Source organism: Cibotium barometz, chromosome 22 (genome assembly GCF_041138505.1).
Source record: "Cibotium barometz isolate CiBa-2024 chromosome 22, ASM4113850v1, whole genome shotgun sequence".
In the NCBI taxonomy this organism is placed as follows: Eukaryota; Viridiplantae; Streptophyta; class Polypodiopsida; order Cyatheales; family Cibotiaceae; genus Cibotium; species Cibotium barometz.
In genome coordinates, this window is record NC_141067.1 from 28,168,765 (window position 1) to 28,179,554 (window position 10,790).

Genomic DNA, 10,790 nt, shown 5'->3' on the forward strand with positions numbered 1-10,790 from the left:
AAAGTACAATGATTGGGATGAAGTTAGTTGAATTCTTGTAGAAGAAAAAACATATTTTTGTAATTCTACGTAAAGAATGTATTATAGATTACATAGACATGCGTGAATTATTAGTAGTTTTAAAGAATATTAGATCGTCATTGAACTTGTTTTTTCCATTTTGTTATTTAACATGAAAAATATTAAGAGACTAAGGTTTTGTAAAAGGGGAGGAGAAGGGTGTGTGTGTGAATGGACTTATGGTCCACTAGCTCACCTATTTAAAGGTGGAGCTAGAAGGCAATGTATGAAGCATGAAGCTTAGTTGTATTTTGAGCAACTTAATAAGCAAGATATTTTCTTGTATTTTATGAGTCTCTCTTCTCCACATATTTGATCTAGCATGAGCACCACGAAATTCTAACATGGTATTTAGAGCTTGGGTAGATTAGGTCACACTTTGGTTGGTGTAGACTAGGTTATCCCCTTTTTCATCTTTTGTGGAGAAGAACCCCCAGCCAATGGGGCCCTCCAGCATCTTGAGGAGGCCGAATCTCGGCGTGATCTTAACTAGGAAAGTGAAGAAGACCTCCAGGCGCTCGAGCTCGTACAGCCAATCGACAGATTCCTCTTCTCCTAGCCCGGCATTGCCGTCTGAGCAGACCGGCGCACGAAAACTGCAGACAGCTGATGCCGTACAGCCATTCGCCGACTGTAGGAGATTATTGGCTGTGTGGACTTAGGGCTTTTGAAGCCCATAGCCTCAAGTATCTACAGTCAGGAACTCAGCCCGAATGGCGGCCTGAATCGAGCGCTGGAGTCAAAACACCAAGCGGCTGTCTGGTTTTCAGCCATGGAAGCTTGAATGAAAGCTTTATAAAAGTGTTTTAAACACTAATTAGTCTTCATGCTTATCATTAAAGTAGTACTAATCACTTAAGTACTCTTGGGAGGGCTTGTTTCAAATCCTATTTTGAGTTTGAAGTGGTGGGCATACACCATGAGGTATTCATGAGCCTCATTCTCATCAAGCTTCATCAACATCATCTTCAAGTGCACAAAGCTTCTCAAAGTGTGCTTATAAGCACTAATAGTGTTGATTAACACTAATAAGGCTTCTAATCCAGCAAAGGAGAGTCATTCCAAAGTGTTTCTAAACACTAAGATTGTTCTTAAACACTAATGGTGAATCTAATCACTAATGCAAGTGTCATTAGACGCTAGAAATGTGCTTTTAAGCACTAATCATGTTTTTAAACACTAATGGTGATCTTAATCACCAAACAAAGTGTTCTTTGACACTAATGAAGCTCTCCCCATCAGAATTAGTGGTTAGGGCACAAACCCTAAATGCTAAACCATAAGTTTCACCATCTTAATCTCCTTTTTATGCAATGTATCCTTGGCTTGATTAAGGGTTGTTGTACTCTCATAAGCCTTTCTCTTTCTACTTAAGCCAAAATATCAAAATTTTTGGTTTTTTCTTCTTCATAAATCAGCCCATTATTCTCTAGTAATCTCCTTCAATACCCAATGTCAAAGGACAACACCCAAATTAAGAAGTTCTCAGGAGAGGGCTTCCACACATGGCAAGTTCTTGTCAAGTACAAGATGATGTCCAAAGGTTTTTGGCCATTCATCTCCGGCACTAAGGTTATTGATCGAACTAAGGCTGAAGATATTGAAGATGATGATGAGAGGGCACAAGCCATCATCATGCTTCATCTTGAGGAGGCTCTCATTTACCATGTGAACCAGCTTTCGACTGCAAAGGAGAAATGGGATGAGCTTGATAAGCTCTATGGAGCTCGTGGTAAGAATTCCAAGATCTCACTCAAAATTGAATTTTTCAGCTTGGAACTCAAAGAGGGAGACGGCATTGGAGCCTTAATCTCTCACTTGAAGGGCCTTATGGCTCAACTTGCATCAATGAATGCGAGAATGGATGAAGATGATGCAGTGGCTATTTTACTAAAAGCAGTCAAGAAGGTGTACCCCACCTTAGTCACCACCCTGAAGAACATACCTAATCCCACCCTTGAAGGAGTCATTCAATCTTGTCTTGATGAAGAAAAGAGGCCAAAGGGAGGAGCTGAATCTTCAAATGCAACAACTTCATCGAATATCAAAGTAAGCTTTGTCACATCAAGTGATCAAAGTAAGGTGTGTCCATTGCAAAAAGGTGGGTCATTTGGCAAATAATTGTTAGATCAAATATCCCAACAAAATGAAATGTAACAAATGTAAACAAACGGGACATATCACTTCTAAATGTCCCAACAAAGAGTCAGAGGCTAACTTTGTATCAGCCTCTAACTCCACTGAGAAATTGTTTTAAATCTCAATGTAACCACACCTATATTCCTAACCTTGTACGCCTAATGTTATAAAGGCAACCTATGTCCAATACCACCTATTCTAATTTTCTTTCATAGTTGGTATTGAGGGGGGGTATTAAGAGACTAAGGTTTTGTAAAAGGGGAGGAGAAGGGTGTGTGTGTGAATGGACTTATGGTCCACTAGCTCACCTATTTAAAGGTGGAGCTAGAAGGCAATGTATGAAGCATGAAGCTTAGTTGTATTTTGAGCAACTTAATAAGCAAGATATTTTCTTGTATTTTATGAGTCTCTCTCCTCCACATATTTGATCTAGCATGAGCACCACGAAATTCTAACAAAAAAATGGAAAAAAAAATCACCTTTAAATTAGCAATATGTACATTTTTTAAAAGAAGTTTGAAACTATGCTTATTTTGCAAAAGTTATTTAAAAAAAAGTTCACTTTAATGTCTCCAAAAAGATTGTAAAATTGATCAATATTTAGGACTAGTGAAAAATAAAGATAGCCTGTTGTGCAAACGACTACTCAGACTCATGAACATTTTTCATGACACTGTTTATGGTAGGCCACCACCAATGCAATGCTTTTGATGCAAAGGCCCACACTATACTATGGAGTTGCCTCACAAACAACAAGGACCACTACATTAAATCCCCTGAGTGACCCAAGTACCAACAACCAAGACAATTTTCCCGAGCTCCAAATTAGGCTCAAAACATCCCCAAAGTCATCTCCAGATGATTGGCATTCATGATATGCATGTACAATACATCAGTAGCATCCAAAATGTAATCCAAAGGCAATAGGTATGTCATTCACTGTCAAAATGACATTCAGCCCCTGCTGTTATAGCATACAAAATCAGACCAAATGCACCTCAGGTCAAAGACATAACACCTCCCAATGTATTTGCATCATGTAAGCATGTGGTGGCATCCAATGAGCACAAGTTACAACCATTGAGCAATGACAGCTCAAAACAGAGATTTCCCTGTCAATTCCAGCATGCTGCCTTTGTTTTACAGCCAATGCTTGAGAGTGGAAAGCTCCAAGGACCAATGACAGTACCTAAGATCAATGCTAGGCACCCAATTTGTCTTTTACCTGAGTATATGAGTCACCAAATGAGCTACCAAGCTGAGATGTAAGTGTGTTGTCGCAGACCTGTGAACAGTTTATGGGCTGCACTTGGCTATGTAGAAGGTTGAGGAACAACCAATAACCACTCCAAATACCTTTGCCCAATGTTAAGAACCTGCAGATGAGTGTCCTTGAGCTGCCCTGATGGAGGAGATCACGTTAAGAAAGCTGAAAAAAAACATTCTTTGATGCTGTTTACAGTAGGCGCAACCTGCGTGAGCTGCCTGCTGCTCCAAGAAAGCCACGTGGGGCTGCTTGACTGTGTGAGGAGCTGGAGTAGGTGATATATGTGCTGTCCAGGGGCCTACAACAGCAGGCGCAGTCCACGCTGATGCTACAGTATATAATATATGGTTGGAGCCTACCTGAGATACCCATAGGGACGATAATGTTACTTGTATAGATATTTTTGTTCATAAGACTCATAGCCCTCCTATTATTAGGTTTCTATCTATGTAGAGTACCGAGTACGATTGTAGTTCTTAGAGGAACCGTTGAGGTGGTAATATCAGAGGTGGATATCAAAACTATGACAATATATACATACCTCTCATCACTATGACAATATATACATACCTCTCATCGCACCAGCTCTTCTTCTCTCTTATTTGTAGGGTGGGTGTTGCTTACTTGCTAGTTTAGCTCTCGCACACTTTGCGCTAGACGAGGATGCTTGGTTGACGCCTTTTAAACCTGCTTGTATATTGCGTGCTGATGCTTGCGTTGGAGATGTCTTTTTTTTTGCGCACTGCTGTGTTAGATAATTTGTGATGCTGATTTGTGCCTTTTCTACAGCCGCATCGCTGCTTCTCATGCATTTTTGTTGTTGTGATCACTATGGAGCTGCTGTCGTGCTGCAGGAGGAGACGCTACGTGTCTATGACAATTTCCGTTGAGCTGCACTACTACTGAGAGCTCTAATGGGCAGCAATAGTCAAGCTTCAGAAGTCACCACCCTTTAACTAGCTACTTCCATAGGCAGAGAGACGCCTTGCAGTTGGACCCTGCTGGCCCCCCCTCAATCCTAATGAAAATAAGGAAAAAAGAAAAACCCTAGAACAAAAATTACATATCTTCCTAATGAAGGTGCTAACCCTTATTACTTAGTTAATAAAGGCTTCTAATCATATGCTAAGAATATCTCCTAATTACCTCCTAACACCTAAGCTCTGATACCATGTTAAATTTCTAGGATCTAAGGAGGTTCATACACTATTATCAAATCCATGGCTTTACAAAGATAATTAACAACTAAATATAATTAAATTAAGCACTAGAAATAAGCATAAACAAAACACTAATCACATTATGATTTCCATAATCAAGCTCACATACACCCATATTTATAGTCTTGGGAAGGACTCCAATCCATGCCTTTTGTGCACCCTAGTGCCAACCATGTGTTCATTAATGCTCACACTACATGTGCAACCTTGTGCTTTCCATGTGTCACCTTTTGATCATTGACTTTACCTTTTACAAGTGACCATACAAATCAACCTTTGATATTAGACCCTTAGTCTATTCCTTGTGTATGCTTCTTCTCTTGTTCATGTGACTCACTCCCTACCTCTTCCTTGTGCTCTTTGGCACCACGTATCTCAACAAATTTCTCTTCAAACTTTGGGAGATTCTTTGGTTCACTAAGGCGAACTCCCTCACCTTGGCATCTTGCTGGAACTTCTCAAGGCTTGAATCGTGTGCATCTTCCTCGACTGCAGAGGACGTTGCTTCTCCCATTATACTTTAAATTAGCTAAATCCTCTTAGAGGAGTATTCTACACCTTATGAGAAGCTTGCTCAATCTCATGAATTCTTAACTCATTTGTTTATGCAAGCTACTGTAGAGAAAAGACCAATTCAAAAATTTTTCTCATTTCTGCAGTTGTTTATTAAGCTACATTTTGGAGTTGGGGCCTTGCTATTTACGAATTGCTATTTACGAAGGAAAACTTTCTTTAGGTAAAACCTCCATTAATTTTCTCCTCAAGCTCAATCTATGCCAGTGAAGTTTCCACCTGCTAGTCAATGTGCCAATGCACACTCTATATGAGTCTGATATGCTATGCTATGGTGCTATGAAGTATGCAATAATGATGCCCTATGCGAATGCTCATGCAATGATGATGTTATGTGAAATGCCATGTTATGATGATGCATGGTAATGATGTGAACGCAATATGACATGATGTATGCTATGCTCAACATTACTATGTATATCATGATGCATGTGACAATGATGCTATGTGAGCCCTTGAATGTTATAATACATGTTTGTCATGTAAAGCTGTGCCCAAATGATACCTCTACATGAAATAATGATGCAATGCTAGTGCCTATTTCTACACCATGGAAGTCAAAATCATGAGGATGTCAAAGATGCTATGTGATGGTGATGTTATGCTACATGTCAATGACAATGATGCTGCTATGTTGATGTTGCATGTCCATGATGAATGAGGCTACAAATGTTAAGCCTCATGATGAAGAAGATGCTACAATGTATGATGTTTATATGGAAATGCATGCCCCAATGGATGATGTAATAATGTCACCCTTTTATCCTACTCCCATGCTATGATGGTGCCCATGTTTATGCCCATGTTAATGATATGTCCCATATGTTATTTCATGTAATGGGACCATGTATTCTCCTGTATGTCTATGTATTTATATTGACCATGGCTACCGATGATGTAGGCTAGGCAACAAGGTCTATGTTTATGTCCATGTCTATGTAAGTCGCCTCTAGCCACTGATGATACAGGTTATGTGACCATGTAACCATGTCTATGTACTCTTACCCTTAGGATGAGACCCAGTGGGCATTATATGTACACTAATCACTTGGGATGAGACCCGATTTGGGAACCAAGGGGGGGTGTTGGAAATATGGTGCCAACCATGTTTGGACACATGTATAGATGGGCATGTGGAGTAGATAAGAGACCTAGGGTGTGTGGATGATGAGTCAAGTTTATCCCATATGTGATGTTATGGCAAATGGGTGTATGGCTATGTATAAAAGGGGCATTCCCTAATGTAATGCAATTAACTCAAGCTTTGCATAGGTAATTCTCTATTGTGCTCTCTTTGCTTTAAGTTCATCTAATCTAACCTAATCAGCACTGCACTCACTACACCATGAGCCCCTCGTGCTTTGAGCCACCATAGCCTTCACCTCTTCCACTATCTCCACCATTGCCATGGTGAGCTTGATCCATGCATGTTAACAGTCCTACACCTCAACAAAATTAAATTGTAAGGAACCATCCTCCTTCCCATCCATTTTATGAAGTGATAATGGAGAATCATAAGAATCCTACCCTCAATCTACCACAAGAGAACATTAAAGCCGCCCAACATGAAAAAAGTTATTGATTGCAACAATGGAGCATATGCAATCAATAAGTGTTCATGTTGCGACCTCCTTGAAACCCTTGACTAGTTGGAAACACCTTAAGGGCCAACACTTCCCACACATGGTGTGGGCAGTGCCACCAAGCAGGACACCTAGCCATGTAGAATATACTAGGAAACCAACCATCCCAAGGGCTTTCTACTCCTATTATTTAAAGGAAGAATCACACTGAGGAGATTTGGTCCTTGAAATAAATGCATAAGAGATCAAAGAGAGAAGAAAATGAAAGATTCAACTTGATGGAATCAAAGATGTTAACCTAAGACATTGGCCCTAAACCGTAAGAGTTTAGCTTTAAGTTTAGGCCAAGGAGATTTCCATCTCAAAGTTATCGAGGTAGACCTCAAATCATAGGAATTTAGCTTTAAGTTTAGGCCAAGGAGATGTCCATCTCAAAATTATCGAGGAAGACCTCAAACCTCAAATCGAAAAAGGAGTAAAATTTAATGTTTCAAGTGTGTGGAGAAAGGCCACATTTCTTTGAATTTCCTAACCCCAAGAAGCAGCAAAGTTACAAGCCCTTTATGTGGAAGATGAAAAGGAGAAGGCCATTGTCCATCCCTCCTTCAACACATCAGTGGAGGCATCAAAAGAAGAGAACCCAAAATAAGAGACCACTACCAAACTTAAGCGAAGATGGTAAAAGTTGCAACAAGGAACACAACGAAAATCCTTCCATTCCCAAGGTGTAACTTCCACAAAGAAAGTAAGGTCCTCTTAAGCTCCCCCCCCCCCCAAGGAAAAGATAAGGAAGATAGGACCTCAAAGCACCATTAATGATGGGAGAAGAAAATGGTCCAGTAGAAAGTACTTTGAAACCCTAAGCCAATAGAAGGTCACACCCAAGCTCATGTGCAGAACCTTACCTAGGAAGAACCTCTGCAAGTCCTTCCAAGGAGGATCTTGCCCTAGTTCCACCCCTGTAAAACTCCAAAGTGATCAATTGAAAGTGCCCCCTTTTCCAAAAAGGATTGAGAAACCAATAGAGGTAGTCAAGGAGTATGATCTTTTCAAAGATCTAGATGCCTTCTAATCCAAACATTACCTTTAAGAAACTCATGGTATTATCTCCCCCGTGTAGAATGAGGTCTAAGACTTGTCTCTCAAAATGGAGAGGCTTAAGATCATCCATGAACTCAACTTAAGAGAACCCTTCCAAAAGTGGGACAAGGAAGTTCATGAAGTTGACACTTTCATTGACCTAAGTACTCCTGAAGTAGGAGTATGGATTGAAGGATGCCATTCTAGATGCCATAGTAGATGGAAGGCTAGTAGTGATTTGAGAAGGATTGCAATTAACCAACTGGCTTGTTGAATGGCCAAACAAATTAGAGTAAATACCCTAGGTATCCTTCCCAATGTAAAGACAACCATGGCTGGAAAGGATTATTGTGGCATAATTGGTGGTGCGACCAATATCATATGGTGCGACCAAAAGGAAGACCGTGGGGCTGCTACCAAGCTAAGGCAAAATTCATAAGGCACTCTTACCATTGGGAAAGGAGTAGAAAGAGTGGTCTTAAAACTCTATAAATGATATAGAGGAAAGGGTTCCACAACCTTGGAAGATTCAATAGATGTCACCCCAAGTGACACTTCCAATGAAGATCAAAGAGTGAAGTGGGTGTTGCCCAAAGTTCATTCATAAGTAAGCAATGGAATCTTATTCAATTTAGAAATTTAAACTAACTCCACCTTCATGGGGACGAGCACCTTGCCCTTAGGGAAAGCAATGAGGATTTTAAAGTAGCATTAGAAAAGGACATCGAGGAATGGTTGAATTCAAAATCCTCTTATGTCCCATTCCTTGATGAGACTTCCACTGAAGGTGATTCTTCTTTCCTTTCCCTCAGTGAAGAAGATATAATAATTCCACAAGAAAAACTCATTGAACAAGAACCTACTCTCGAGCTAAAGTTGAGAGAACCAACCAACAAAGGAACAAAGGAAGAGATCAAGTGAAGAACCAAATAGAAGGCAAAGAAAAATGCGCTTGAAGGGAATATCCCTTGATGCGAAGGATTCACAAAGTTACTAGAAAGGAACCTTTGATGTGTTTTCTTGGTTATATGGGGATTTGAAGGGAGCATCCCTAGCCATGGCTAGGGAGCATCCCTAGCCATGTACGAACACCACATTAACTCATATTCATTTAAAGGCTTGCATTTTCTTAGGGTTTTCATTCTTGCAGAAATATCAACGCAACCCTAGCCTTGTTTGATACAAAAGAAATGTGATTTTCACATAGACTTTCTTCATGAATTGTTAGAAAGGTTTGGGACTTATTATTTGGTGCACATGAGGGAATTGAATTTCTTAGAGTTTGAAACAAATGCATGGTTGATATGAAGAAATCACATATAATGTTATCATTGTTTGTTGATGGAATATTGGCATAGATTTTGGGAATTGTTGGACCATATTATTCCCCTCTCCTTTTCATATTTTCAAACAAACAAACAATTAATTTCCCTTTTCCATTTTTATTTTCTTGAGGAAAAAGTGAAAAGTAAAACTCCAATTTTTCTCTCTTGACGGAAAAGGGAGGAAGCAAGTCCTTCCCGAAAATGCATCACCATCAATACATCTCAAAAATTCTCGAATAGTCCTTCGATTGCAAAAATTGTGGTGTGTTCATGATCTTGTTCAATGGGAAGTGAAAGTGATGAGGCAGATGATGAAGACAATGGGGTTGGTGTTTACACTAGAAAGGAAAACTTTTAGTAGTTTTTTGCCTTGTTTGGTCAGGAGGAACCATATCTCTTTTTCCTTTTCCACATCATAACTTAAAATTTTTTAAAAAGTCTAGAAAAAGATTTAAAAATCCTTAGAATATTTCTAAAAATTCCCACCATCACCCTTGCATTCTTTTCTTTTTTAATTAATGCCTCCTTTAACACTGTGGTTGCTGGGGTTGATTCTTGATATAGAGATTGATTCTTGTTATGCAAGGTATGTGAGCTCATTTCATGCCCATTGGCTTGTGGCTCACACTACCTTCCATTATTCCATTCGGCATCACACTTTTTGGGGGTAAAAGCAACACACCTTTGTGGTGGTATTAATTTGATTAATCCTCATGTTTTTGATTGGCAATTGGGTTGGGGAAGCATGATGGATTATAAGTTGCATTGTATGTTTATCCCCAAGCCATTCTTATTGCATGATGATTCTTTGGGGTTTGCTCATTTGTTTGTCTTTCTTCACCTTGTGTGCACAAATATATGGATGTTGTTTTGTGTGACCAAGGAGGATTACATGATTGATCAGATTCGTGTATCCTTAAATGAGGGTATAGTTGTTAGAGTCCTACATCTGCCTAGAGATGGTTCCACACTAGCTAAAGTAATGTGCTTTATAATGATTATGTCTTGGAATCTTGAGAAGGAGAAGGAGAAGATTTGTGAGGCTTATGAGCTTGCCTCAAAAGGAGAAGTTAAGCACACATGTTATACCCTTGACCCCTACTTATCTACATCATTTAATGCCCATAAGTTGTTAAGAGTCCTACATCTGCCTAGAGATGGTTCCACAATCCCCACTAGCTAAAGCAATGTGCTTTCTAATGATGATATCTTGGAATATTGAGAAGGAGAAGGAGAAGATTTGTGAGGCTTATGAGCTTGCCTCAAAAGGAGAAGTTGAGCACACCCAGTATACCCTCGACCCCTACTTCTCTACATCATTTAATGCCCATAAGTTGACGCCCATGAGTTGGCAGCCTTATGTGATAAGGCATGCCTACTTTTTTGGTTTGATAGAGATGACAAAGAACTTTGAAAAGCAAATGGATGGTCTTAGCAGTCCCTTCAGTCCATAAGCCCAACATTTGGGTGAAACTCATGTTATACATGTGCTTATATTTTATGATATCTTAACACCCAAGGGTTCTTGGGAAAACCCTTAGAG